We start from the raw sequence: 5,486 nt of genomic DNA, 5'->3' as shown, positions 1-5,486 counted from the left end.
TTGCATTTATTAACCAGCTTATTGGCTTTATGTTAGCAATGGTAGATTCCTAAATGAGTGGGATCAGAATGACTTAATTTAAGTGTGAATCTTTGGTGAAAGTTGGAGGTGGGGATGGAGGGGTATATATTTACCCAGATGGCATTCTACTATCAAAGATGTCCTTTTGGAACAGACTGTCCTTTGTCTAGGAAGATGATGCTGGTGACCCACTTTGGACTGCTCGGGGAAGGGTTTGAGCAAATCCAGACATACTGTCTCGCTTGGGTCCCTGTGGAATATATTGCTTGGGTAATGGCTATGCAAGCTTCACTGGCCCATATGAAGACTGAGCTCATGCTTTTGGCCTCAGAAGTGTCTTGCTCTCTACTAAGCTCCCTGGCTCAGGGGATGAGGGTCTTTCTGGAGATGAATAAATTGTTTTGTCCTCTCCAGGAGCAAACTACAGCAGAGACAGGATGACTGGCCTGAGAAAGGGACCTACCAGTAGCTCATCTCAGACTCTGACCTCAACTCAGCTTTATTCCAGGAAGAACAGAGCAAGGACAGAGTGTGATGAAGAGTACACTCTTGCCAAATTGGCAAATAGGGAAAGTTCATCTTTGATAGTTCATACTTCCCTTTTCGATTCTCTTTTCATATCCTGTTCACTCTGTACACTCCTAGCCCTCCCCCTCCTCTTCTCTTCTCCCTCTACCCTTTTGTCTCTTGCCTAGACATCTAGGTATCTCTTAGTGCTTGAGGTCTCTTATGTCAAAGAAATCAATCTGACAAATGATTTGACACTAAGATGTTGATGATGGATATTTGTCTGTTTAAAAAACTGAGGGCAACATTTAACTTGAAGGAATGAATTACTAATGGTGGGTTTTAGAGACCATGGCACTAGAAATAGGAAATATTTTTGGGGTGAGGAATCTTTCCAGCTTCTCTCAAATGGGTGCCTATTCCACCCACACACAATGCAGGGAAGCCAACAGAGTGGCATAAGATTCAGAAGTGAAACGAGATAGAGATATGGTTAAGCCCAGCAGTAAGAGGCGTAAGAAGGCTACACTGACAAAACATAGAAAGAACACAGACTCATTCCTCTTCCCTGTCCAGGAACTCTGTCCTCATTCTAGTTAAATCCTCCACTCAGGCAGTAAATGAGCCCTAGCATCCCTCTTTCACAGTTTGCCCTGTTTTCTTGCCTCTATTTGCGATAGTCTCTGAGATCAGATAAGAAAGCTTTTTATAAAGAGTCAGGCTGCCGCAGACATCAGTGTGATGGATCTGTTTTTGGGGCAAGTATCTTTGGCCTGTCCTGGAAGGGATTTCAGGACATTTGGCTTAGGTTTGGTTTTTGAAATCTGTGATTAATCTCACTGTTCTTCTCTCCATCTTCATCCTTTATTGTCTGTTTATGAGGTATATTTTCCAAGGGTGAAATACATGCTCCGAATAGCTGGCTAGCAGGTGTTAGGCTGAAAGGATGGAAAGGGAATGCACTGTACCATATCATTACCAACCTAGCCTGTGGGAATTAAAGGGCCTCTGGGTATTTCTTTACCAACACAGAGCAGGCAGACTATTTCTTATGCACACTTGGACTTCTGTATCTTCAATCACCAGCTCTTAGTCCTGAAAAAAATTGGCATAAGCGGCACAGACATTCCCCTTTTTCAACAAGAAAAAAACATTTCTCTCATCTACAGACTCAAACTGGCTGGGAAGTTTTTCTTACCCCTACCCTCACTCCTTCTTCTTCAATGCAGCTGAAGAACAGTGGAAAAAATCTCCAGATCAGATTCTAGTCCCAGCCTCAAATCTACCACCTATAAGCTGTATGACTTTGGGCAAGTCACTGAATGTCTCTGGGACCCAGTTCCTATTTGTACTCCCCACTCCTTTCTACGTGAATACTTGGCACAATCAATTTTGCTCAGATTGAGGCTGATATCTTTTGAGTTGATCATAGGACTGCTATTACTTGTTGATCACCTTAGATATTTTCCTTCTACAGCTGCAATTCAACTCAGCCAGCCACTCAAGAGCAGCCCCTTTTGAAGGCCCAGGCGTTCCTTGTAGATACCACTTAAGTTGCTCAGCAAATGCTGCCTTAGGAGAATGAAGAGACTTAACAAGAATGTGCCTGTAGTGGCCAGAGTCTGGGTCTATATAATTGGTGGGAGCTGCCCCTGGGTAGCTCAGAGCAGGAACTGGCTTGGTGGGAGCTGCTATACAAGGGTGGATTTGGCTGTCACAAGGGCTTAGGAGGAATAGAAAATGAAGGGAAGTATTCTTTTCTAAAATGCCCACGTGGCACCATCTGGTGAAGCTCAGAGCTCAGTCCCTCTGCTAAAGAGATTCCTGCTACAACTCCAAATTTTTCCTTGATGGTATAAATGCTTCTCCAGACCCACATTTCACCCACTACACTGCCATGTAGGAAAGCCAAGGGAGCCTGGGGAGGAAAGTTATAACCCCTGTGTACCTAGAACAGGAGTGAAGAAGAATAGTCTCTGGCCAATGCTGGCATTAGAGAAATAGGCACACAGAAAGCTGGACCCAGAACTGGCACATAAGTGTTTCTTTCTTGATAAAGGATTTTAAACATAGAATGATACTGGGCTTATAATCATATGTGTTAGTATTTTAATGGCCATCTACAGTTGAGGTGGAGGGGTGCAGAAAGATGCCCAGCCTATCCCTACCACGTGTCTTCCCTGGTGGGATGCAGAAGTTGAAGGAACATGCCCATGAATCTGTTGATTGTTGTGTGGCCCTTAGGGTTTATGGCTTTCAAGTAGCCCTAAAGTCAACAGGCAGTTGCCATGTATGGCATTTCATTTATTTTAGTTATTTCTCTTCTGCCTTATTAGACAAAGGATTGGAGCAGATGGGCTACAAGGTCTGCACTATGTCTATAGTTCAAGGGCTTAGTTTAAGGGCCAAGATTTTTCTAATTTGTTTTCTCCATGTTGGATTCATTAGCTGGGGAGTTGGCTTCTAATTGTTTCTTGTTGAATACATAATACAGGGAGATTTAAGGAAGAATGTTTCCCCAGGGGACCTACCTTAACTATCCCAGGGCAGTCACTGTCTGGAAGATTGTGATGCTCTCTTAGAATTTTGGGACTGGATAGATCCTGTCTGCTTGGCTATGGGAGTAGAATACAGAACTCGATGGATTAGGCTTTCATTCAGCTCAAGTGGCTCCTGGGTTAGGGGGAAGAGTCTATGAGGGAAGCAGCAGCTCACCCAGAGTCATTCCTTTTTGTCTTACTTTTTATTTTACTCTCTCTCTCTCTCTCTCTCTCGTGTGTGTGTGTGTGTGTGTGTGAGAGAGAGAGAGAGAGAGAGAGAGAGAAAGCACACATGCATGAATCTGTACTAAAGGTGTATGAGGAGAGGAAGTCAAGCATAGCTTACTCTCCCTTTGGGGTGAGAAATCTAAGTCTTTTGTACATACCAAGATAGGAGGTAATAGGAGGGGGAGGACTTACTGGAATGGAAATGTCAACACCAGATGTGGGATGGTTATTGTAAACAGATGTTGAAAAACAAAATAAAAAGGAGGTGTGATAGAGGCAAGAGAAGCAAGCACTAGAGCTTATAGGAGGCCCAGGACTGCAAACGAATCACTGCTGTCAAAAAGCACAGTAGCCTCAACAGTTCTTTCCACCAAGGGCCACACAGCCCCCATAAGCCCCACAGACTTATAAAGGAAAGTCCAGAACTGCCTGAGTTTTCATCTGCTCACTGTTGTTTCTTGCTAGGCCACCCTCATAAGAAGAGAGCATTTAATTTGTGCAAGCTGACTGTACCCTTTTCCTCTGCAAATACTCTTCCAACATTAATCTGACTACTATACTTTTCCCAGGATTCATAAATCTGCTCCAGGGCAGGCTTATTGGAAGACTCAGCCACTGGAAACATAAATGGTCTTTTGGGCTCTTTGCCTGGAACTTGAAGGGAGTAACAGACTGAATGCACCCATATCTCCGGTTGGTCCCTTAGTTTGAAATGGACCCAACCTCTGCTTTCAATGAAGTTGCAAAACTGAAATACCAAAGTCAATAAATTCCAACTCCCCATCAGAATGGAGAACAAGCAATCTTTGTTCATGGTGGAAAAATTTGCCCCAGGAGACACTTAGTATCATATACCTGTATATACCATAGTATCTTATACCTGGATATGAGCTTTGCTCATAACTGAGAATCCCTTTTCTGAAAACTGCTTCCCAAGAAAAATTACTTCACAGACTTGAAAAACTAATTTGGTAGCCTACCCCATCTCTTTTGCTCGTGCTCTGAATAGGTTTTAGGAGCCACACAATTACAACCCGTTAAGAAGAGAAGTGGTGTGAGAAGCAAAGATGATGTAACAAGGAAGCAGAAGGGAACGGACTCTGCTATTGCATTTGCTGCCTTGCAAGTTAAAGGCAAAGTCCCATCTGCTCATTTATAGTTTCACTGAGGCAACTAGCATTGCAAATTTAGAAAAACAAGTAAACCCTTTCAGAAAGCAGTCACAGTGCCAATGGCTACAATAAAACAAGAAAAGCATATCTGCCCTCATATTTAGGCATGCATATATGGGTGGTCAAAGGACTAGCTCCCTTCCACACTCAGTTAACTACATTATGACCACGGAGAACAAAAGTGTTTATTGTCTTGTAACTCATCTAGAATTGTCAAGAGGATCCAAGATTCAATTTGTGGGGTAGCATGCCACCTTGGGAATTAACTAAGTAGTACAAGAATTACATCTGAATGCATTTTGGCACTTTCATCACTTGGTGTTTCCTTCCTGGTTTCTATTACTCTGCCCACTCTGCTAGTCTGAACATAGGTGGCTTCTCTAGGAAGACACTTGTACAGAAAGTAGTTCAGAAGCAAGGAGCATTGAGAGAGAGAAAAGGCTAACTATAGGCACTGAGTGATGCCTGAAATCCTTTCTGGAACAAGCTATAAATAAAAAGGCAAACAAATAAAGTAGGTTGGTTTGCTCTTCATTCTCCCTCTTATTTAAACTTGATAAGATGTCTTCTGGGACTAAATAAAAGTGGGCGCAACAGTAAAGGTGGAGAATCCAAGGGTGGTTATACCTTACTGTTTTCTTTTGGACACTGGCCAATTTATTTTCTATTTCTTCCCCTGTGCCTCTTCTTCTCCATTGACCTATATTCTTTCTTCTCTGCTCCTATTGCTCCTTTGGCTCCTAATGGTCCATGCCCACCCATTTACTTCTTTTCTTTCATCCTACCTCCTGGATTTGTGTCTTTCCCTCCCTACATCTATTACCAAATAGAAATGAGTATGTCAAGACAACAAATTAACCACAAGAGTAACAACAGCAATAGCAACCTCCACACACAGAGCGAAAAATATGGCAAAGCCAGAAACCATCTTCACACTTTGTGCTTTATGAATCTATAAATTCTTTTTCAAATGGAAGTTGTTAGCACGAACGGACTAGGATTTTTTTTTTTTTTTTTT

General features: G+C 42.6%; 1 protein-coding gene across 1 annotated transcript in view; it reads right to left on the bottom strand.

The window, feature by feature from the left end:
* Positions 1–5,486, bottom strand: part of TNMD (tenomodulin) — a 20,630-nt gene that overhangs the window by 14,043 nt on the left and 1,101 nt on the right. The window lies entirely within an intron of this gene.

Source organism: Orycteropus afer, unplaced genomic scaffold (assembly GCF_000298275.1).
Source record: "Orycteropus afer afer isolate SDZICR_OR568_19922 unplaced genomic scaffold, OryAfe1.0 scaffold00327, whole genome shotgun sequence".
In the NCBI taxonomy this organism is placed as follows: domain Eukaryota; kingdom Metazoa; phylum Chordata; class Mammalia; order Tubulidentata; family Orycteropodidae; genus Orycteropus; species Orycteropus afer.
The sequence above is the reverse complement of the archived record's forward strand: the minus strand, read 5'-3'. Positions and strand labels throughout refer to the sequence as shown.